The following is a 23,681-nucleotide window of genomic DNA, read 5'->3' on the forward strand; positions in this document are numbered from 1 at the left end:
AAATTAATGTTTCCCTGCAGTCATTTCACTATTACCGTTGTTGAGTAAGGGAGAATTGCTGCCTTGGGAAGAAGAAGATGGATGGAAGGGAAGTCTAAGTCAGGGCAAGTAAACACAAAATCAGGCGGGGGCTGAGGAAGCGAATGGTCAGAGAGGCGTGTCGGAGTTTAGTCCACGGTGGGAGGGGGTGATAAAAAGCGGGGGAAGCTTGGCGCTCACTCCCAGGAAACCTGAGGGTAGCCACGGGAACCAGGAAATACCTCACGGTGCCCAAAAGGCAGTGACTGCCACGCGGCCTGTGCGTCCTAGGTTCAGGCACCAGGGTAGCACTGCGCAGGCCTGAGCCTCGCCGGCGCCTCAAGAGGGAAGGCCGGGGTCTGCGCAGGCCGGTGGCGGAGGCAGTGCTGCGCGGCTGAGCTGCGCAGTGCACCAGCCTAGTCTGGGAGCGGCAGGATCCGCTGTAGGCAAGTCCAGACTGGATAGACTACGTCCGGGGGTCACCCGTCGCACCTTGGAGATCCATGTGGGGTCCAGATGCCCGGTGAGCCCGGTATGTCCTCGGTGGGTTCTGGAGGACAGAGGCCGAGGTCTGGGGATAGCGGGGGAGGTGCAGTTTGCTGAGCTCTGCGGCCTCTATTTTGGAGAGCAGGGCCTAAGAAAATCCTTTAACAATCTGCCATTACCCAAAGAGGCCAAGACTACCCGGAAGTTACTGTTCTGCCCTGGAATTGTGTTCTACAGTCGGAGGGAGAGGAGTAACCGTGATCGACAGGTTTACTTTCTAACTCCAGTCAGAGTGGGGACTTGAGCGCCACCTTACAGCAATGAAATGGAAAAGAAAGCCACATTTTCACTAAAGGAGAGTGTAGCGTGTACTTTTTCAATCTTACAAAGCAGTTTGTGTTAAAAAAGATAGAAAAGTAGAATGAAAAAGTAAAAAAAAGAAAAGAAAAGAAAAGAAAAGCTTAATCTGGGGGGAAAACCCCTCAATATTTGGTATATATTCTTCAAGAAAGTACACAATTGTATCACAAAATTGGGGTCATACTGTATATGCAATTCCCTGACCCAATTTTTATACTTAATGCTTTATTTTGAGTGTTTTCTCAGTTCTTCAAGTATTTAATGGCTATAACTTGACTGCACTCTTCACCTTCCTCTTCCTTTTTCTCAAATGTTTCTCCTGGCCCCTTTTACTGCCACAACTGTCTCCTTTATATCCCTCTTGGGGGCATCAGGCTTCCTCTTTTCCAGTCATGCCTGTATTTTGGGGAGCTTTTTAAATAATGCAGGCACCTTTAAGTACTCAGAGACTTTGTTGCCCTGTACATACTCTGCTCCATTTATGAATTAGTGCCTCATATATAAATTGAATTGGAATTAGGAAACAATGGGCAGACTGACCCCTAGTTCCATATATTGGGAATGTATTTGAGAACTAATATGAGGAATCTTACCAGAGAAAATGTCCATAATCATCACAAACTGTATTCTGTAATCTTCCAGCCAAGTCATAAATTAATTCTTGATAGGGAGGTTAGCCTTATGGGGATTAAAAAATCATGACTATGGGGTGCCTGGGTGGCTCCGTTGGTTAAATGTCTGACTTGGGCTCAGGTCATGATCTCTCGGTTTGTGGGTTGGAGTCCTGCTTTGGACACTGTGCTGACAGCCTGGAGCCTGCTTTGGATTCTGTGTCTTCTCTCTCCCTCTGCCCCTCCTCTGCACACTTGTGCGCTCTCTCTCTTTCTCAAAAATAAACATTAAAAAAATCATGACTATGGGGCACCTGGTTCAGTCAGTTAAGTATCCAACTTTGGCTCACCTTTGGTGAGTTTGAGCACCCTCATTGGGCTTTCTGCTGTTAGCACAGAGCCTGCTTGGGATCCTGTTTCTCTCCCTCTCTCTCTCTGCCCCTCCTCTCACATGTGCTCTCTGTCACGAGTAAGTAAACATTAAAAAAAAAAAAAAATCATGACTATGGAAAATGCCCCCACAACTGTAGGAACATACTCCTCTGAAAATTGCTTTTTCCCACCTGTATACAGAAGGCAGCTTCCTTTATGTGTGGGAAGTTTATTATTACTAGTTTTTGGGAAATTGTGGGTCTGTTTTCATCTTCTGTCCTTCACTTAAGGCACCTGCAACTTTATTCTCTTCAGCTATGACTGGCATGTATTTATATCAGTTTGCATTTTCTAATCTTGGGAAGTTTTGTGTGTTTGTTTGTTTGTTTTTTAAACCAAGGTAACTTTAGTTTCTACCTTGACCTTAATCTATGTGAAGAAATGGGTCTAGAATGAATGAATGACTAGCCACATTTAGTGGTAATGTAAGAAGAGCTCCAGTTTAGTTATTTTTGTGTTTTAAAAAATGAAGATACCTGGCTTTAGGTTTGATTTGATTATTTAAATAACCAAAGAGTTTATAAAAAGTTTTTGAAATTACTTTTTGAAGAATAAAGCAGGCACTGAAAAGGGAAACGTGTCATTCCCCTTACCACCCATCTCAGAGTTCACTCATCCCTTAACATACCCAGCAGAATCCAAAATTTGTCAATTTCTCTAAAATTAAAGGGAAATAATTTTGGGGTTGAAATCTTGAGCCATGATTACCTGCATATATGAAAATAGAAAGATAACTTTAGAAATAACTAGAGGGAATGGTTTATTTTAGAAACATTTTAAGCTGAGGCATAATGATATATATAATATATACATAATGTATATTATGTTATAATTATATTAGGCATATTATTATATAATACAGTATATATTGTATTATTGCCTTTTAACTTCCCTGGTAAAGGTAGAGGTGTGTTGTGGTTTCTATTAGGTTCAGTAAAATAGGTAAAATTATTCTCAGACTGAGGCTTTAAGTTTTATAAATTACATTATAGAGGTCATCTGTTAGAGCCATATTACCAGGCTTAGCTCAAGGAAAGAAAATTATTTTATAGTAATTAGGAATTTGGAACCATGGTACCCAGGCTGAGAGCACTGGATAAAAAGAACTGGAAGAGAATTAATTCAGCTAAAGAGAATTAATTCAGTTTAGGCTGAGAAGACGCTTAGGATAAGCAGCCTCTGGCTATCCCAGTTTAAGCTTTATGCATTAGGGGCAAAGTATATGTGTTTTACCTGAATTCATTACTAAACACGATTGGTTAAAGAATAGATATAATGCCACATCTGTCAAACATGGAATAAAGGTATGCTTTTTCTGGGGGGCCCTCCCATATACAAAGGTGCAATTTTCACTTTATGATGCTAGCTGGGTTATGAGAAGAAATTGTAACAAAAAGAGGCGGTTCTATAAATAATATTGATACAGGATTAAATGGAAAAAAACCCTGCAATATATTGCAAATATAAAGAAACCATATGTAGAGAAAACTGCACAAAAATTATATCATAATAATGTGAGAAGGGAAGTTAAGATTGAAAAGGAAAGTTAAGGTTAATAGTAACTTTCACCCTGAGGCCAACACAGTCCCTTTTCTTCTATACCATTGGGTTTCTGTACATGCATTTTAAGAGAGATGTTTGGATCTGGGTTACATAATCCATTGTTCTTTGTTCCAGAACATTATGTTGCATCTTTGGAGATTTCCTCTCAGCTTCTCCGTAAAAAGAATTGTTCTTAAAAACTTTACTGCATGGAGCCATGCTTCAGCTATTGCAATTTTTCCATATTAACCTTGCTGATAAGCAGAGCCTACATTGAACGTAAGTTTAATGCAAATTGGGAAGAAAAGGAAATAATAATGAGGCTTATTCAGTCTTGTATAAGTTTTGCCTGAGGAAAAGTGATGCAAATTACTATTATTATTTTTTAGGTGCTTGCTCTTGCTGGGTCACTCTCTCACTTTGTGGAAGATAGTTACCCCATCAGCATAATGAAAGTCTGATTGACCAAGGGCTAGTCAATATACAGCATTTTCTCTTTATTTATACTGTTAAGATTGAAAAACAAATTAAGTGAAAGGAGTCATATTTGTGGAATATAACATTAAAATTTTTTTAATGTTTGTTTATTTTTGAGAGAGAAAGAGGGAGAGGCAGAGTGTGAGCGGGGGGAGGGGCAGAGAGAGAGAGAGGGAGACACAGTACTCCATGCAGCTCCAGGCTTTGAGCTGTTAGCCCAGAGCCTGACGGGCTTGAACCCCCAAACCATGAGATCATGACCTGAGCTGAAGTCGGATACATAATTGACTGAGCCACCCCGGTGCCCCAATCAGTCTTTTTAAACCTTTTTTGCTTGACAACAATTATGAGTAACTTTTTCCTCCACTCAACAACCATTTATCTGATTCTCTGACACCAACTGGTTGTACTACAAGTCAATTCAGTAGTGACACTACCATAGTTAGGTGCAGACCCCACATGTCAAGGGCTCAGTTTCATAAGACTGCCCCACTTCAAATGACAGTCACAAGTCCCAGGTTGCCACCTATAATTATGACCACTCTGCTATATATTTGGGGTTCCTACAACTCAAAAACTCAAAAAACACTTTACTTACTGATTTATTATAAAAATGCATAGGGCAAGATATAAGTGGGGCACATGGAGCTTGCATATCACCCTCTGAGCGCCTTGATGTGTTCACTAACCCAGATGCTTTCTGAATCTTATCATTAGGAGTTTTCATGGAGGTTTCATTGTTTGATTAAATCATTACCTCTTGGTGATGAACTCAATCTCTAGCCCTTCTCCACTCCCTAGAGGTTAAGGAGTGGGGCTGAAAATTCCAGTCCTCTAACCTTGCCCTGGTCTTTCTGGTGACCGGCACCCATCCTGAAACTATCTAGCAGCCCACCAAGAGTGGCCTCAATTGAAGAAAAGATGCTCCTATTACCCAGGAAATTCCAAGGGACATAGGAGCTTTGTGTCAGGAACCAGGGATAAAGAACAAATATTAGAACAGAAGATGATCTTATCCCTACCATGCAGGAAATTACAGAGGTTTTAGGAGCTCTGTTTAAGGAACTGTGGGCAAAGACCAAATATATGTTTACTTTTTTAATCACATTCTCCCCTTATAATTTTTTATCATAGGAGAAATATTGTCCTTCCTTCTCACCCATCACGTGTTAATTATATTTAAGTATCTGGCATATCCTCATAGAGCTTCTTCACTAAGAAATATTTTCCTGAAAATTCCAATAAAAGGAGTGGAAAAGAGAAGCTTCCTCATAAAGATTATGTTATTTTTTTCTTTCCTTATAATCTTGGCACATGCTGTTTTGTGTAGGGTATGATAATGTCCACAAAAGTCTTGTGATTTGATATAAATATCATAAGTTACAAGGGATAATTATAAAAAGAACTGGTCTAACACTAAAATAGGCATTTAACGTACTTCATTAACTCATTGAATTCTCATAACAATTTTGTGAGTTAGGAACTATTATTTTTATTTTAAAGTCAAGAAATTTGAGTTGAGAATTCTGTAAATTATATAAAGTCACATAACTAGTGGGTGGGAGAGGCAGGTCTGAACTAAGGTCATATGTACTAATAAAGACTACAAGCTGATTTTCCTTTATTATTTTTTTAATTTTTTAAACATTTATTCATTTTTGAGAGACAGAGACAGAGTGCAAGCAGAGGAGGGGCAGAGAGAGAGAGGGAGAGGGAGAGGGAGAGGGAGACACAGAATCTGAAGCAGGCTCCAGGCCCTGAGCTGTCAGCACAGAGCCATATGCAGGGCTGGAACTCACAAACTGTGAGATCATGACCTAAGCAGAAGTTGGACGCTTAACCAACTGAGCCACCCAGGCGCCCCTGATTTTCCTTTGTTAACATAACTGATGTAAATCTCCCTATTCTCCGTTCTCACTGCCCCAAATGTAGTTCAGTCCATCATCAACTTGGACTAGGCTACTTTAAGTGATTTCTCTTACATTCCTTCATATGTCTCCAATCTAAGATCTGATAATATTACTTGTCAATTAAAAACCCTTCTCTGACTTCTTGTTTACTACATCTCATGGTACAAACTTCTCTCCCAATATTCATTTCATTCTCCTTACTACCTCCTCCCCTTAGGTTCTTTGTTAGCAGAACATAGGTTTTGCTTGTAGTGTGGTAACTACATGCCTACTCCAGTGGCTGGTCACAAACTGATCTAAGCCAGTGTTTCTCGATGGAGGTGTTTTGGTGTTCTGAACAGTACAAATCTCCATTGTAGGAGATTGTTTTCTGCATTCCAGTGTTTCTGGCATCTTTGTCCTCGAGGCATGAGATGCTAGTCATGCCATTGGCTTCTCTCCACCATTGTGATGATCAAAATGTCTTCACACATATTAACACATTCCCTTGGGGGTGAGGGAGAACCACAGGTCTAAGCTAATCATGGTATTCCTGCCCCCTACTCTCAGATTCCCTCCTAGCTAATTGTAGCCATGTGATCCTCTTTGGGGTTTTGAGGTCCAAGGGAAGTCAGTTGCAGGGTTTTCAGGGAGAGCTTTTTGTTTTCTTAATTGAAAGGACAGATGGAAGTATTGATGCTTCTGTCTTTCTTCTTCCTGATCTGCATGAGGGACTAGAGCAAAAGTTGTAGAATCCATTTTGCAACAAGCCAATATGCCAAGAGTAGTGGAGTAGAAAGATTGAGGGCCTGAATCTTAGCACACTGGTCTCTTTATCTCTTTGTAATTTATTTTTTAATCTTGTACATTATGAAATGCTCACTAGGATGTTACTGTCTGTCACCAAAGTTGTTACAGTATTATTTTTTTTTCAACGTTTATTTATTTTTGGGACAGAGAGAGACAGAGCATGAACGGGGGAGGTGCAGAGAGAGAGGGAGACACAGAATCGGAAACAGGCTCCAGGCTCTGAGCCATCAGCCCAGAGCCCGACGCGGGGCTCGAACTCACGGACCGCGAGATCGTGACCTGGTTGAAGTCGGACGCTCAACCGACTGCGCCACCCAGGTGCCCCTACAGTATTATTGACTATATTCCCTTGCTGTACCTTTCATCCCCATGACTCATTCATTCCACAGCTCGAAGTTCACACCTTTTAATCCCTTTTGCCCATCTTGCCCATCTCCCCACCCCCACCCCCTTCCGGCAGCTACTTAAATAGATTTTGAGAGGAAGAATTGTTTTACTTGGAATTATGAACTGTGTCATACTTGGTATCTAATACAGTATGTATCAGTTTAGAACAAATTAAAACATTGGATAATTCTTGCTTAAGGATATAGCATTCCTTTAGACTCACATTTCTGGCTCATTGTGTCCTTTCAGTTGTGACATCATTTTAAGGGACTATAATGTTCATGTCTGTAGTTAAACATGTCACCCTCTCAGTAACTTGGCTTCAGACAACTTTACTTCCATTCTGTTTCTTCACCCTTTTCTGTGGCTACACGCTGGACTTTGTCATAACCTAATCCTTCTTCCTTAGAAATAATCAGCCATCCTTCCTATTCTTGCATTAGTCCTATTTCACTAGTCTTTTCTTTTTTCCCTTTTTTATCTTTCTATCTTTCTTTCTGCATATAGGGATCTTTAGTCCTTGACTCATCAGCATTCTTTATTGGTCACTTCCTATCTTTCTGTCTTATCTAGTTTAATTTCTGTGGTTCATCATTTTAACCACCCTTAAGCAGTTCCTTAAACTTCCTTACATTTTACATATCTTGGCAATCTTTTTATGTTATTTCTTTAGTTCTACCCAGACATTCTTTAAAAACTTGTCCACTCTCCTTTGACTCCAGCTATTTATCCCCTCCCCCAACCATTCCCTTCTTAACAGATAAACATATATTCTGCCACAAAGAAAACTATACTGTACCCTTCTTTTACTCATTCCCTCCTGTTATAATTCAGAAAGGATCCTTTCTTTTAAGTATAATCTCTGCACATGAGCTCTGGATCTCATATGCTGCCATCTTCTCAGGAACCTTGCTCTATAAATTATTTCCTTTCTCCTGATATGTTGTATTAGAATTTAAATATGGCATAAGTTGCTCCCAAATTTTAAATATACTTATAATCTCTCATCCCTTTCTGGATCCCTTTGCTGTCTTTCCGCTACCTTTCAGTCATACCTTTGGAAAGACTTGCCTATGCTTTTTGTTTCCACTCTAACCTATTACTTCCTCAACTAGTTGTATTCCTTCACTCTGCTGGTTCCTTAGCTTGACTGAAACGCCTCTCCAAAGTCACTAGTAACCTTGTGAAAGCCAAGAGGCATGCCTCAATCCTTATGTTATTTGGCCTCTTTCTTGTATTTGACACTTTTTATCCTGACACACTTTCTTCCTTTGACCTCCATGATATTTTATGCAGAGGTTTCCCTTGCTTTTCTGGGTGTTCTTTCCTATTCGTATTTGCAGGATTCCCTGAGGAGTGGCTCCGACAGCCTTCTCGTTTCATTCTGTAGTTCTTTTACTAGATCATCTGTTCCCATGACTTAAAATACAGACCAGATGCTGATGATTCCCAAGTGGTTGATTCCTTCTCAACAATCAGTTTTTAACTCCAAACCAATAGATCCAATTGCCTATCAGATGTTTTCACTTGGCTATCATACAGGTATTTCAAAACAACACATCATCTCTTCCCACAAGCTTGCTTATCCTTTGTTATTTCCAATCTCATTAAATGGTATCATCTAGTTATTCAAAGGAGAAACTTGAAAAACACCTCTGACTTCTCTTTTCCCCTTATTTTTCATATCTAAACATAATTGGATCCTGTTTGTTCCACCTTCTAAATATTTCTCTGATCTGCCAACTTTTCTCTGTTCCTGTTGCTATTTTGCTAGTTGAAGTTGACATTTAGCTGTCATCTGGATAAATGCGAGAGCTTTCTATTTCATCTTCATGCCTTAATCTTTCCTTTTTAAAAATCTATTCAAATGCACTTATTAGTATTCACCTGGTTAAAATCCCTCAGGAACTTCTAGCTGCTCTTCTGGCCTAAACTTTTAGGATGGCTTTTAAGGTTCTACTTCTTTATACTCATCACTAACCATTTAACCTTTTTTATTCTAAGCACTAGACATATTAAAGTTCTCTCCATTCAGGGGCGCCTGGGTGGCTCAGTCAGTTAGGCGTCCGACTTCAGCTCGGGTCATGATCTCACGGTTGGTGGGTTCAAGCCCCGTGTCGGGCTGTGCACTGACAGCTCAGAGACTGATGTCTGCTTTGATTCTATGTCTCCCTCTCTCTCCACCCCTCCCCCCACTCACTCTCTGCCTCTTGAAAATAAATAGATGTTAAAAAAATTTTTTTTAAGTTCTTTTCACTCATTTTTTATTGTCATATTCTCTTTCACAATTTGGCAGTGTTCTTTTCTTCCTATTTTAATTTGTTTAACTCTCACTCATTTTCTAGATTTCATCTTAGATATCATTTTCTTTAGAAGGTCTGTTCCCAGGGCCCCCTGCATCTATGATGTCATGACATTTATAACAGTGTGTGTGTGTGTGTGTGTGTGTGTGTGTGTGTTTCTGTATCATGGATTAGACTGTGAGCTCTGTAGGAGTTGTGACTAGGTCAGCATGGCACCCTAGGGTCTGGCACATGACATGGTAATAAGTAGACACTTAACACATGACAGAGTGAGTAAGTAAATGAGTGGGCAACTTTTAACTGATTAAATGTATGGAATGAGTGAAAGATTGGGACCAAAAAAAAAACCACACTAACGTATGGATTTGTGGTCCAGATTGACTGATGTTGCCAATCATTGGGGAATGGAACCCAGAAAGCAGAGCCATTTTGGGAGTGAGATAGCTGAAACGTTTATGTGGGGCTATCTGGTAAGCAGCTGAATATATAGGACTGGTTTCAAGAGTGGGAAATGAGCTAGAGACATTGATTGGAGGTCATCAGTCTATGAGTATGAGAGAGCCCAGGGAGGGGATGTATAGTGGGAAGAGAAGAGAGCAACTAGACCAATTATTTAGGAACATTGGCATTTATGAGGTGAGCAGAATAACAAGGAACCCACAAAGGTATCTGAGGGAAACCTGACAGCTTATGGGAAAGCACCCAACTTGGTGTCATGTAAGCAAATGGAAGAGATAGTTTCAAGGAGAGATAATTGGCAGTGTCAGATTTAGTTTTTTGTCATTCAACAAATTGAGTTTCTACAAAGGATGTAGTGGCAGGTGTTGTCTACCTTGCTTCACTGCGAGTTTCTTAAAAGCAGGGATATTGTCTTATTTGTACTTTTAATCCCAGGATTTATCCCAGTATCTGATACCAACTGGAATTCGATAAACAGGTGTTAATTGAACATAATGCATTTACTTTGGTCAAGTGATGGACTTAAAATGTATGGCAACATAGGCATAAATAACTGATTTCTCTTTATTCTGTAAAAAATTTCTTCTAAATCATGCTTGGATTTCAAAGACATCTGGAAAGTGGAATGTAGTTAGGTACTTCCCATTGTACAATTTTATTTTTTTAAATGTTTATTTATATTTAGAGAGAGAGAGTGAGTAGAGGAGGGGCAGTAGAGGGAGAAAGAAAATCCCAAGCAGGCTCTGTGCTGTCAGTACAGAGCCTGATGTGGGTCCTGATCTCATGAACTGTGAGATTGTGACCTGAGCTGAAATCAAGAGTTGGATGCTTAACTGACTGAGCCACACCCCCACCCCCCATCATTGTATAGTTTTAAAATGGGTCAACCTTAGGGAATATTTTCAATGTTTAGCATCCTTGGCTTTTCTGTTTTTCATTTCCCAGTTTCTTTGCTTTATTTTGCAGACATAGCTAATTCTGTGTCTTAATCTGAGGAATAAAAAAGAGATCTGATAAAAATAGGTAATTCGTATTAAGTAGTATTGACTTAAAATGTTAAAAAGTCCCAGGAATGCTTTCATCAAAAAATAAGACTACTATTAGTAGAGTATATTGCTTACTTATCAGTAGTGTAGAAGTAGTGGTGGTAGAGATGGTAGGACAGCAGCTCTATTTTCTCAAATACAGAGCTTGCCCAATAGTCATGTGTGGAGAGAGCTCTGGTATCAAATAACATCTGTTTTGAATCCTTACTTTTTACTTACTAGGTAGGTGCCTTTGAATATATCCCAAACTTTCTGAGCTCTAAATTCCTCATCTGTAAAAGGATAATAAGAACTTCCCTGTGAACCTCTTGGGTTATCCAGAGGATCAAATGAGATTGAGTATGTGCAGCTACTTTGCACATGAAAGACTATTATTCTTTGCAGGCACTGCATGAAAGTGTCTGATATAGTTGCATTGTGTTTTCCAGTCTTAGATTTCTAGTATTTGGTTTGCTGTTTGAATACTCCAGAGTTGTAAAAAAGTTTAGTGGTATAATTGTAACATTATATAACATAATGTAATATAATTATTTAGAGCTAGGAATACTATGGTGTAATGTAAGTATCTAGAGGTAGAAATACTGTGGGTAAGCAAATGCTTTAAGCCTCCTCTCTGCTTTTTTAAAAAATATAAACCAATAGCCTAGGACACAAAAACAGTCTTCCCAGTTTGTTCTTCCTGGAGACACCCAAACTCTTCAGAGAGCTGATTGGTGTTCATACTTCCCACACAGCTGCAGTTGAACCTGTACAATGACCTCCAGGGGATTGTCTTGGCTCCAGTGTGTTGGATAATTGCCTATTTGGACAACTTTGCCTTGGATAATTTCCCTTTGTCCAATCGTGGGACTCATAAATCCATGCACAGGGGGACAGATTTCAGAAAATAGTATTTGGCCATAGATAGTTGCAATTTCAAGACCCTTTCAAAGGGTGATAATGACATATTTTCACTGGACAATGGAAGTGTTCAAACTTTGAAGATATATTCTGGGATCCAGATCATTTATGCACCACTATAGAAAATGCATTGCTTATCCATCAACCTGTTTAAAAATGTTAAGGTCATGAATAAGAATGTTCCACGGCCCATAAAATACTTTTCTTGGAGTATAACTTAACCGGGGGGAATATTATTATGTCGGAGTTCTACTCTGGTATTCAACGGAGATATAAAATGAGAGAGGAAAAGACCTATTTCTTTCAAAGTATGTTTTCTTTATAATACTAAATGTTTAGAAAAGAAAGTGCACAGAAAGATTTGTTGTTTTCTATCCTTTATTCATCTCTTAATGTATTTATTTATTTTTGGCTTCACCATAGAAATTTGGATGAATGGCTTTAGTGGTTATCTCATCTGTAAAATCTGTTGGGCATAGTTTTGGTTATGTTTTCCAGAAAATACTGTGTGCTAAATGTGGGTCAGGAGCATTTAGGAAGGAGGATACAGCTGTATACTATTCCTATGAAAAGAAACATTGTCAAGAATCATCAGAGAGATTTAGAGATGCTATCTGCAGGATTTCCAGATTTCAACAAAATTGTTTTACCCTGAATAATGGTAGGTTTAGTCTTAGCCAAAATGCAACTGGGCAATCTGTTACTTCCCATATGGAAAGCAACTGTTTAAGTAAATTATATAATTGTACATTACAACTTTGCTTCTGTCATACGTTATAAATTCAATTCTATCCCAAACTGAGACCATTGCATGATTGAGCCAAGTTTAGTGTTGCTTTAACCAGCCTTTCGTGTCGTAGTTGCATCCAGCAAAAAAAGTGACTTCTCTTTATAATTCTCTTACTTGGCTTCTTGGAAATATGAATTTTGCTTGGACCTGTCAGTGGATGTCACTTTTATCCTGATTTGGAGAACCTATTGAGGAGATTTTCTTGAGTAGCCTGTTGTGAAATGAGGAGCCTAATAGGAAAAGGTAATTAATTATTCTTTTGGATTAATTTTTATTTTCTTCCAAATGAGATTGTTAGTATTAAAATTTAGAGAATCTGTAAAACGTAAAAATTACTACATGGAGCCTTTTATTTTCTTACAATGGTGTTCTGCCATGAGAAAGCTGAGCTCATGGTCTCTCTGGGCTGGTGCTCATGAGGCATTATAGAATGTTCTCTGTTTTGTCATGTTGGCAAAGGAAATTACACCAGTGCCATGATTGTCAGAATGATACAGCACCTCTGAGGTAAGGGATTACTGCCTTATTAAAGATAGGTTGGGGTGAGCTCTGCCAAATGTTGAGTGGGATTTATTGAATACTCTGCAAGTACAACGTAAGATTTCTGTGCATTTTGGTTGTGAGAAAACAAGTGTTGGTAAGAAAAGAACAAAAATGCAAGTGGGAAAATAATCATTATTTCTGGGTCCTTTCATGAGGCAAAAGGATGAAGTTTAAGAGGAACAGAAGACTCCTAAAAATAATAGAATTTACTTTCAGGAAAACATTAAGTGAGTTAAGTAAGTAATACTATTCATGCTTTATAGTAAATTGAATAGTTGAGACATGATATTTCCTATGATGTATCTGACTTTTACCAGTGGTTTTGTTTCCTTTTACTCAGTCTGTGAGGATGTGTTATGAATGTACAAATATTTTCACCCTCTCTAAAATTCCAGTGTTTAAAACATTCCAGAACTTCTTAGATTAAAATGATACCTTTCAAATTATAGGTCATCATATTAAAATATAAACCTTAAAAATTTATTATCCATTGCATGAGTGATGTCTAAAGTAGTTTAAGTCTTTTTTACATGGCTTAGTTTTTTAGAATATACAAATACACTTGTTTAGTGGTGTCAAATTATTTGTTTTATAGCAGATTTACAAATCAAGCTCATTAATGTAGTCTGCCTATCTTTAAAAGGGGCTCATGTAAAAGAAGAAAAAACTTACTGTTTCTTTATTGAACAATGTATTACCTTTCTACAAATGTCAGTATTGACCTCTGCATACTTAATGAATACTTGAGAAACCATGAAAATTATTACTTTTTATTATTATTCATCAATAATTGTCTTCCCATAACTTGTGTCATTTATATTTAGTATTCTAGAGTCTTGGAGAATTAAAGGGAAGCAACAAAAGATCAATTTAAATTATAGCAGTAAATAAGGTTAACTTTGTACTGCTTTAAAACTATCAAATAGTGAATTATGAAAATTTCAAAGTAAAGCTACTCTGCAATTTTTAATTGGGCAAATTTATTCATCTTTCATATTTGGTGCCACCACTGATCATAATTCATTAAGATATCATTATAAATTTACCTCCAGTGAATAATAGGTATATAAATTATCATTTGATAGGTAATGGTTTATAGGTTGGCAGTTTAATTCATAGATTTAGAGGACTTATAAGGTACTACAAAGTGCTACAGAATTGTTTGATGATTTTTGGTACCTCAGGAAATAGATAGGTGTGCATAAAAGTCATTTAAGCATACTCAAGGACATTTTGACATCATTTTTGTTTTATTTTATTATTTTTATTTATTTAAAAATTTTTTCAATGTTTATTTTTGAGAGAGAGAGAGAGAGAGAGAGAGAGAGAGTGAGCGGGGTGGGGGAGGAGGGAGGGAGGGAGGGAGGGAGGGAGGGAGAGAGAGAGAGAGAGAGAGAGAGAGAGAGAGAAAGAAAGAGGATCCGAAGCAGGATCCGCGCTAACAGCAGCGAGCTCTATGTGAGGCTTGAACTCAGGAGCCACGAGATCATGAGCTGTAGTTGGTCGACCACTTAACTGACTGAGCCACCCAGGTGCCCTGACATCGTAATTTAAATTGTGAAGTTGGAACTAATCAAGGTGGAAGATTAGATTTATTCTTGAATGTCTTTTATTTATTTCACCAAAACCCAGCATTTTGGAAACTGGTAGTATGTCCCTTAGATAAGCTGTATCTTTAGTCTCAACTTGTGAACTTCCTTCTCCATGTATTATTTCTTTGAGCCATCTCTTCTAGTTTGCCTGTGTGTTAAGACATGAACATGAAAATATCCTTAATATCTTTGAAAACTGTTGCTTTTGTTTCTTTAATCTTTATAGTTCATAGAAATACATTTTCAGATAGATTGTTTTGAAGAAGGTAGGCAAGTGTGAATGATGTATCTTTCTAACACATGCAATCAGTAATAGATATGTAAGTAGTTAAAGCCCATTCTTATTAAGAAGACTAAGAAACTTGTGCAGAAAGGAAGTTAAACTTTAATTTTTCTTCTAACCAATAAGCAAAGCAGACAACTTTTTCCAGTTTTTTTTTTTTTTTTAACTTTTTTCTTCTAACCAATAAGCAAAGCAGACAACTTTTTCCAGTTTTTTTTTTTTTTAACTCCCTTATGGTTACATGGCAGTTTGGTACCTTGTTGTATATTTGGAAGTATTTGCTTTCTCTGTGTTTATGATACAGTGACAGAAGTGTACAGAAATCTACCACTACTTGTAATGGTACTTTTGGGGAGCATAAAGACTTTTTTCTAGTGGATAGCAAGAGGGAAAATGAACTCCGATAATGACGTTACTTTCTCCTCTAATTGAAGGGATTTCCTTAATTCTTAAGGCAGATGAAAAGAACTAAACTTTAAAATAATGGAGTTAATGCATTTCATTATTTTTTGAGTTAAATGTTAGTCAAAAGCATTTCCTCCTTGAATAATGTAAAGGAGAAGTCACATGAGATTAGCACAAATGTGAGACAATTAAGGCCATAAATTAGAATTTTCAGAAGCTCTGACTGATTACAGATCATAGGATTTATTTTGAAGACCTTTTGGTAACCTCAGCTGTAATGAATGCTTCCACAGAAATCTCACTGAGTTGGGGGAGGCATTCACATGGTCCCTTTATGTCATAGCCTGCCTTTAAAACTGATTTCCAACTTGGGGCTCACACTTTTGTTCCAAACCTGATCTTTTTGGCATCAGAGCTCATGTTCTTATGGCCAATTTGGATTTTTAAGCAAAGAAACTAATTTAAAAAGTCTTTTTGGACAACAAATGACTTTTAAAAAATAACATTTTAATGATTTAAATGGAAACAACCAGAATAAGCTGGATTAAATTTCTCTTAAAGTATATACATGGTTAGCGATTAAGAGGAAAGAGTAGCTGAAAAAATGCTGTCTGTTATTTTCCTTCAAAACCCCAAATAGTTGAACAATTGAGTAGTTCAAAACACTTGAACTGGGATATCTTTGTAGAAAATATTTTTGACAGTGAAAGATCTTTTAATAAAAGAATGAGAGATAATAAACTTTTAACAGTGAGTTTTTAATCTGTATGGTTTCTAAGATCAATCTTAGTGATAGAATGATTTTATTGAAGATTCTTTAGAAGGTCAACCTTATTCAGGAATTTTAGGGACAGGAAAAAACAAATAGATATTTAGAATAAAATGGTTGTGAATTAAGATTTTCCTAGATGGCTCATGTTGTTATTGTCCTTCCCTAAGCTTTTAATATCAAACTCTAAGTGTCTACATTTTCTTAGCTACCATAGACTGCATATGACTGGGAGAGGGTGAGAAGACTAGATTTTTCAAAAATGTGGGCTTTATTTAGATGGTGAAAAGTTTTGTTGAAGAAGGATCTGTGTGATGGGTAAAGAAATCTAAATTAGTAGAAAATTTAAGTAAGTAGATGGGCAGAAGTATGGTAGCTATTTGGGTTTGAGGAGCTCATGTAAAAAAATGTCCCTCATTTCTTTTAATGCTTTGAATGAACTGAGAAATGATATAGGAAGGATGAGAGTTGAAAACATCACCTTCATTTTTTATAAGGCTGATTTTTGGTGGTTGTGGTTTAGCTGTAGGAACAATGAGCTTCCTCAAAACAGACTTCAGGGCTAGACAGCCTTCTCCACATAGTCTCAAACAGCACAGAACTAGGCAGGCATTGCCCTGAAGGGTCAGAGCTGCACTATACAACCTTCAGCCTGGGGAGTAGCACTGAATGTTTGCTTGCTGTAGTCAGATTGTTTCAAAGAGAAAGGGGAAAGGGAAACAAGTTGAACGTGCCATTACATTTTTCTTAAATTTTCAATCAGTAAGTCTGTGTGCCTCTCTTGGGGAGGAGGGAGTAAAGTTTTGGCAAGAGCCCAAGAATGTTACTTTAATGGGACTCCCTTCACATTGGAAGGAAACATCAGGAGCCAGAAATAAATTAACTTTTTGAGATTCTTGTTCTTTTAACCCAGTGGTTCTAAACCAGGATTATCTTCCCTAGGGAAGTTTTTGTTGTAACAATGATTATGGGAATACTGATGGTGTTTGGGGGTGGAGGGATGGGTCAAGGATGCTAAATATCCTGCAATGCACTGACCAGTCCCTTATAATGAAGATTCCCCCCCCCCCCAAAAGTTCCCTAGAAACACCCTGAACTGAACCTTTTAGGTTATGTCTGCTCTGTGGGGTGAGGAAGTGATTAGCACTGTGTCAAGAGCATTCCTGTTAAACTTTCCTGAGTTGACTCCCTCGGTGTAACTCATTGCTTCTTTTGGATCCTCTTTGAGCTATTGCTGGCAATATAGGTTTTGCTCCTCGTAAGCTGTGAATGGGTCAAAACTGCACATTATTTAAGTGGACTCCAAAACACCTCTGTACACAAGGTAGAAACTTGATACTCTAGTTCCCATAAAAAAAAAAAACAAAAAACAAAACTATGATCCCCATATTGTCCAACATAGCTTAGAAATTATAAAATGAAAATAAATTATAAAATAAAATGAAACTACATTAGAATATTTCTTAAGACAAAATGTAAAAAAATGCCCTAAGTTTGAAGAACAAATATTCTCACATTATAAATTTCTTGGGGAAAAAAATAGATGTTCAAAGATTCACCTCTTTTCAAGTTAAGAGTCTGGGGGAATTAAGGTCAAATATCAAATTCTTTCAGACTTGTGAATTAACATTCACAGACATTGAAGTTTTATATTGACCTCAAGTTCTTAGCTAGAGGTTCTTGATGTCTTGAGTAGAGTTGTTTTTGTTTCCATGGTTATAGCCTATACTATTTTTCACTGGAATTGATGAAGTTTCTTCAAGGCCTCAGAGGTTTTATTGATTCTTAAGCAAATCTCTCATAAATCTTATTTTTAAAAAAGATTCTAAAGGGCCAGCAGACTTTCTAACATTATCACACCACTGATTCCTCGCTCAGGTGGATCTTAAGTCCTGAAAACAGCTATCCCAGGCAAAGTTATGTTCCTTAAAACCTTGTACTTAGTGTTTCTGAAGGTCCATGCCAGAAACTCAGTGGTATCTTTATTAGCCAGGGGCCCTGTAGGAAATAGGTGGCACACTTCTACTTAAGATAATTCGAGTGAAGTTTACTAAGGTGGTGGGTAGTGAGAAGACACAGGAAATAGTGTACACCCCTGGGACTGGTAATGCTGTTACCACCCTTACCTGTTACCACAGGAAATAGTGTACACCCCTGGGACTGGTGGAATGCTGTTACCACCCTTAGACCTGATAGGGGAAATGAGAGATTACTTGGAACCCTGAAAGGGAGAGAGTTGTGGGAGAGGACCTTCTGACCATGGCATTGAGAGAACCTGGGGAGTATATATTCCAGTGCCACTCTCTTCCCTTCTTCCAGTCCCCTTCTGTTGCTCCCAAATGACTGAACTAGCCAGAATCCAGAGGGCACAGGACCCCATTAATGAAGATATCTGGCATAGTAACTGAAAAATGAAAGAGTGAAAGGAAGAAAGAGAAAATCTTTTTTCATCACTTTGATCTGGATGCCAGTGGAGCCATACATCCAGGACACATGACCAATGAGTTTAAACTTGATGGAAAGAAACCCCTTACCAAGGGATTAATTTTTGTAACATGGATTAACTCTATCCAGAGGAAAGAAATACCTATGCATACTTTCTCACCCTCAGAAAGTGGCTGTAGAGACTTTTTTTGTTTCTTGCTAAGTTTAAACCTTGTAATGTTAGTAGCCCTAATTAAAATTACCAAGTCTCACCTGAGGTATTTTTCCTTCACCTCAGTGAAAACCTATTAATGTACTATCAAAATCTTTTTATTTTTGTATCCCCTTGGGGTCCCATCTCCCTGACATCATGTGGTGAATATTGTGTAAGTTCTATCTAGTGACAGAGCTTCTAAGGTGCCTAAAAGGGGGCATTTTCAGTCTTGTGCTATAGTTGTGTTCTGTGGGATTGTTCAGGGCCCTGAGGTCTGTCTTTTAGGGAGGGTCTACTGGTCAAGCCCATGTTGGTGTTGGCTGGATATCTGGTACAGATACTTATTTTTATACCAAGTTTCTAATAATGTAAAGTTAGAACTCACCAGTGTTTCGGGGCGCCTGGGTGGCGCAGTCGGTTAAGCGTCCGACTTCAGCCAGGTCACGATCTCGCGGTCCGGGAGTTCGAGCCCCGCGTCAGGCTCTGGGCTCATGGCTCAGAGCCTGGAGCCTGTTTCCGATTCTGTGTCTCCCTCTCTCTCTGCCCCTCCCCCGTTCATGCTCTGTCTCTCTCTGTCCCAAAAATAAATAAACATTGAAAAAAAATTAAAAAAAAAAAAAAAAAAAAAAAAAAAAAAAAAAAAAAGAACTCACCAGTGTTTTGAATTGGAATTCTTGCAGTTAAAAGCAGCAAATATCCACCAAAATGGGAGATGGAAATTTATAAGTTCTTATCTCACTCTACCATACTCATGCCATACCTATGCAGTTCAAGATCAAGCTGCAACAAACACCCTGTTGTCTGAGTCCCCACCATTGGTCTATGGCCTCTCTGACTAAAGTCACTCATCCATATAATAATTGCTTGATGAACAGCCATTTAGTATAGACAGGGCACCGAGGGCTGCAATGGGAATCCATGTGGCAGCACCCTGAGGCCTCAAGTGACCTGCTTGTGTCAGAACAGTCACAATAGTTAAAAGCCAACTGTATAACTGATAAAAACAAAGAAACCCAAGTCAGTGGCCAAATATATGCTGCTGTATGCCATCAAAATGCTCTATATGGCATCAAAATGCTCTGCCACTTACTAAAAAGTCCTGGTTCTACCAAAAGCTTATCCAACCTTTATTTTTATTTATTTATTTTTTTTAGAGAAAGAGAGGGCATGTGCATGCAAGAGAGCAGAGGAAGGGCAGAGGGAGAATGAGAGAGAAATTTTAAGCAGTCTCTGAGCTCAGTTTGGAGCCTGATGCAGGGCTAGATCCCATGACTGTGAGATCAAGATCTGAGCCAAAATCAAGAGTCAGACACTCAAATAACTGAGTCACCCAGGTGCCCCTAATTTTGTTTTGTTTTGTTTTGTTTTTTAAATTACTAAGCTTTATTTATTTAGAGAAATTTTTGGTTTACAGAAAAATTGAGCAGAAGGTACAGGGAATTCCTATATATGCCCTCAACTTCCCCATCCCTACCCAATTTCTGCTATCATTAGCAGCTTGCATTAGTGTGTATATTTGTAACAACTGATGAAACAATATTGATATATTATTATTATTAAAAAAATCTATTTATTTATTTAAATTTAAATCCAAGTAACATGTAGTGTAGTAATGGTTTCAGGAGAAGAATTTAGTGATTCATCTTACATGATTTTTCTTACATGTAACACCCAGTGCTCATCCCAACAAGTACCCTCCTCAATGCCCATCATCCATTTAGCCTATACCCCCACCCAGCTCCCTTCCGGTAACCTTCAGTTTGTTTTCTGAATTTGAGTCTCATGGTTTGCCTTCTCCCTGTTTTTATCTTATTTTTCCTTCCGTTCCCCTGTGTTCATCTGTTTTGTTTCTTATATTCCACATGAGTGAAATCATATGATATTTGTCTTTCTCTGACTTATTTTGCTTAGCAGAATATAATCTAGTTCCATTCATGTTGTTGCAAATGGCAAGATTTTGTTCTTTTTCTTCACTGAGTAATATTCCATTTCACACACACACGCACACACACACACACATATGCACACACACACACACACACACCCTCCACATCTTCTTTATCCATTCTTCAGTTGATGGACATTTGGGCTCTTTCCATACTTTGGCTTTTGTCAATAGTGCTGCCAACACTTTGGGGTGTATGTGTCCCTTTGAATCAGCATTTTTGTATCCTTTGATAAATGCATAGTAGTGCAATTGCTGGGTTGTAGGGAAGTTCTATTTTTAATTTTTTGAGGAACCTCCACACTGCTTTCCAGAGTGGCTGTACCAGTTTGCATTCCCACCAACATTGCTAAAGTGTTCCCCTTTCTCTGCATCTTTGCTGATACAACGCCTGTTGTATCCTGAGTTGTTAATTTTAGCCATTTGGACAGGTATGAGGAGATAGGTATTTCATTGTGGCTTGATTTGTATTTCCCTGATGATGAGTGATGTTGAATATCTTTATATGTCTGTTAGCCAAATGGATGACTTCTTTGGATGACTGTCTGTTCATGTATTATGCCCATTTCTTCACTGGATTATTTTTTGCTGAGTTCTCTAAATCTTTCATCGTGATCTTTTGCCATTGTTTCCCTCTTTTTTTTCCTGCTTCATTTTTTTCCATAATTTTATCTTTTGTATCACTGATTTGCTGCTGCTTCGTCCATCCTTACCGTAATGGCTTACATTTGAGATTGCCTCTTGGTTATAGCATTTTTAATTTCAGACTAACTAGATTTTAGTTCTTTTATCTCTGCAGAAAGGGATTCTCCTGTATCTTCTATGCTTTTTGAAAGCCCATCTAGTATCATTATAATCATTGTCTTAAATTCTAGTTCAGACATCTTACTTATATCTGTATTAACTAAATCCCTGGCCATCATTTCTTCCTGTTCTTTCTTTGGGGTGAATTCCTCCATCTTGTCTTTTTGGAGGAAGAAAAAAAAATAAAAAATAAAAAATAAAAAAAAGTTAAAACAAAACAACAGAAATAAAATAAAGGAAGCTAGATTCTAGGTGTGTTTTTGTCTGCTTGTTGAGAGAAGCTTGATAGAGAATAAAGAGAAGAGAAAAAACTTAAAAATTAAAATTTTAAATAATAAAATAGAATAAACTAAAAGTTGAATAGAATAAAAAACTTTGCTCTTCCTGTATCCAAGAAAGCAAAAGAAAAGAAAGAAAAAGGAAAACAACAGAAGCAAAAACAGAAGGAAAGAAAATGAGAATAAACAAGCACACAGAATGAAACCTGAATGAAGTTAGATCCAGTTTCCTCTGGATAGCAGCACACTATGGTAGGTAGACTAAATAGGTAGATGGGATTTGTGCTGGTCGTCTAGGGGATGTGCCTGGAAGGTGTAGGTGGCTGGGGTTTGGTGTAACAGCTCCATTCTCCACTTGGTGGCGCTGCTTAGGTCACTGGGGTCCATTCTTGTTTGTGTAACACTGGAGGTAAAAATGGCCTTACTCTGCTCTCTAGTCTCTGGCATGGCCCTCACAGACACGCGATTGAGCACCACCCCTCCTCTGTCTCAGGCTTCCATCCATTCCCTGCCTTTACTCTATATGTGTCCAAACAGTCTGTAAGGTGGCACCTCCCTCCAGAGTTTTATCTCAGATGGGGCTGTGTTTCAAAACCCCACACTTCAGAGACCCTTGTGGTTTGGGCCCATGTGACTCTCTGGGGGAGGGTCTTGCCAAGCAATGGTCGGGTGCCAGCTTGTCCCAGAAAACATTTGATTGCAGAGCAGCAGAGGCTCAAGAGTTTATGGTAAATCACAATACATAGCTTCTGCCCGGTTTTGCTGCACTCTGGTGTCTTTGTTCAGTATCAGTAAACATGGCAGCTCTCTGGGGTCTGCTGGGACTTTTGCCAGTGGGGAGGCTGTATGGCCTCTACCACAGGCACTCCAGTCAGGGGAACCCCTTCTCCCCATGTGACCCATCAGACTGCGGTGTCTGCTCTTGGGTATTTGCCCTACTTCCTCACTGGAACACCACCAGGCACTGAGCTCCAAAACTTCGGACTTTGTGCTCCACTGATTGTAGAATCCTGGTAGTATTGAAACACTCTCCTTTCTCCCCGTCAGTTGTTTTGGGGAACAGATTTCTTGTCCAGTCCCCTGTGAGTTTTTTCACTATTTCTTTCTCTCCAGCTACTTTTGGGGGAGGGGTGCCTTTCTAGCACAATCCAAATGCACCACACGCTCCCCCTTTCGCTTTCTCTCTCTTTCGTCTCTCTACGAAAATGGCTCCCTACCCTCTGTGGGTCTGTGGCTTTTCTCTCCCCCAATTTACCTTTCCACACCATGTACCTGCCAAGTTCTCTGGTTCAAATTATGCAAACTGTTGCATTAATCTTCAGATCAATTTCCTAGGTGTTCAACGTGGTTTGATCCTGGTCTAGCTGTGTTTCAGGGTGAGACAAGGTCAGGGTTCCCATACTACTATGCCATCTTAACTCTCTCCCTGTGCTCCCAAATTTTTGTTTCAAGCTGTATGATAACCACCGAAAGTAGAGAATAGGATCCTTTACACGATTCATAGTATTCATGATATAAAAATAGTTTAGGAGAGTTTATTTATTTTTTGATAGTGAGATCAGAGTAAAACATCTCCCATGAAACTTCATAGAGAGGACATTATGAGATATTGTAAAAACAAATGTCTTTAGCATCATATTTATGATAAATACAGTGAGACTTCATAAGGGTTTAAATAAAATCCATCAATGTAGACTGACATTAGTTCAAATCACTATTCAGGAAAAGATATTCTATGGTAGAGTATAATGTAATGCATTTGGATACTTAGTTTTATGGTGGCTTTGTTTAATTCAAGAGTAAATTTTAGAATAGAGTATTTCTAAACCCTGACTACAAAAGTAGAATCATTTTGCATGCTTCTGAAAAACACAGATGCTTGAGCCATACCTCAAACTTCTGATCCCTTTGGTT

The 23,681-nt window shown here is 38.4% G+C and overlaps 1 long non-coding RNA gene across 1 annotated transcript in view; it reads left to right on the top strand.

Moving 5' to 3' along the window:
* Positions 1-360: 360 nt before the first annotated feature.
* LOC123592730 overlaps positions 361-23,681 on the top strand; it is a 91,146-nt gene continuing 67,825 nt past the window's right edge. Inside the window, exons 1-2 of the long non-coding RNA XR_006709919.1 lie at positions 361-550; positions 12,665-12,753. This is a non-coding gene — a long non-coding RNA (uncharacterized LOC123592730). The remainder of the gene's footprint in view (positions 551-12,664; positions 12,754-23,681) is intronic.

The sequence above is a fragment of the Leopardus geoffroyi genome, chromosome B1 (genome assembly GCF_018350155.1).
Source record: "Leopardus geoffroyi isolate Oge1 chromosome B1, O.geoffroyi_Oge1_pat1.0, whole genome shotgun sequence".
Classification (NCBI taxonomy): domain Eukaryota; kingdom Metazoa; phylum Chordata; class Mammalia; order Carnivora; family Felidae; genus Leopardus; species Leopardus geoffroyi.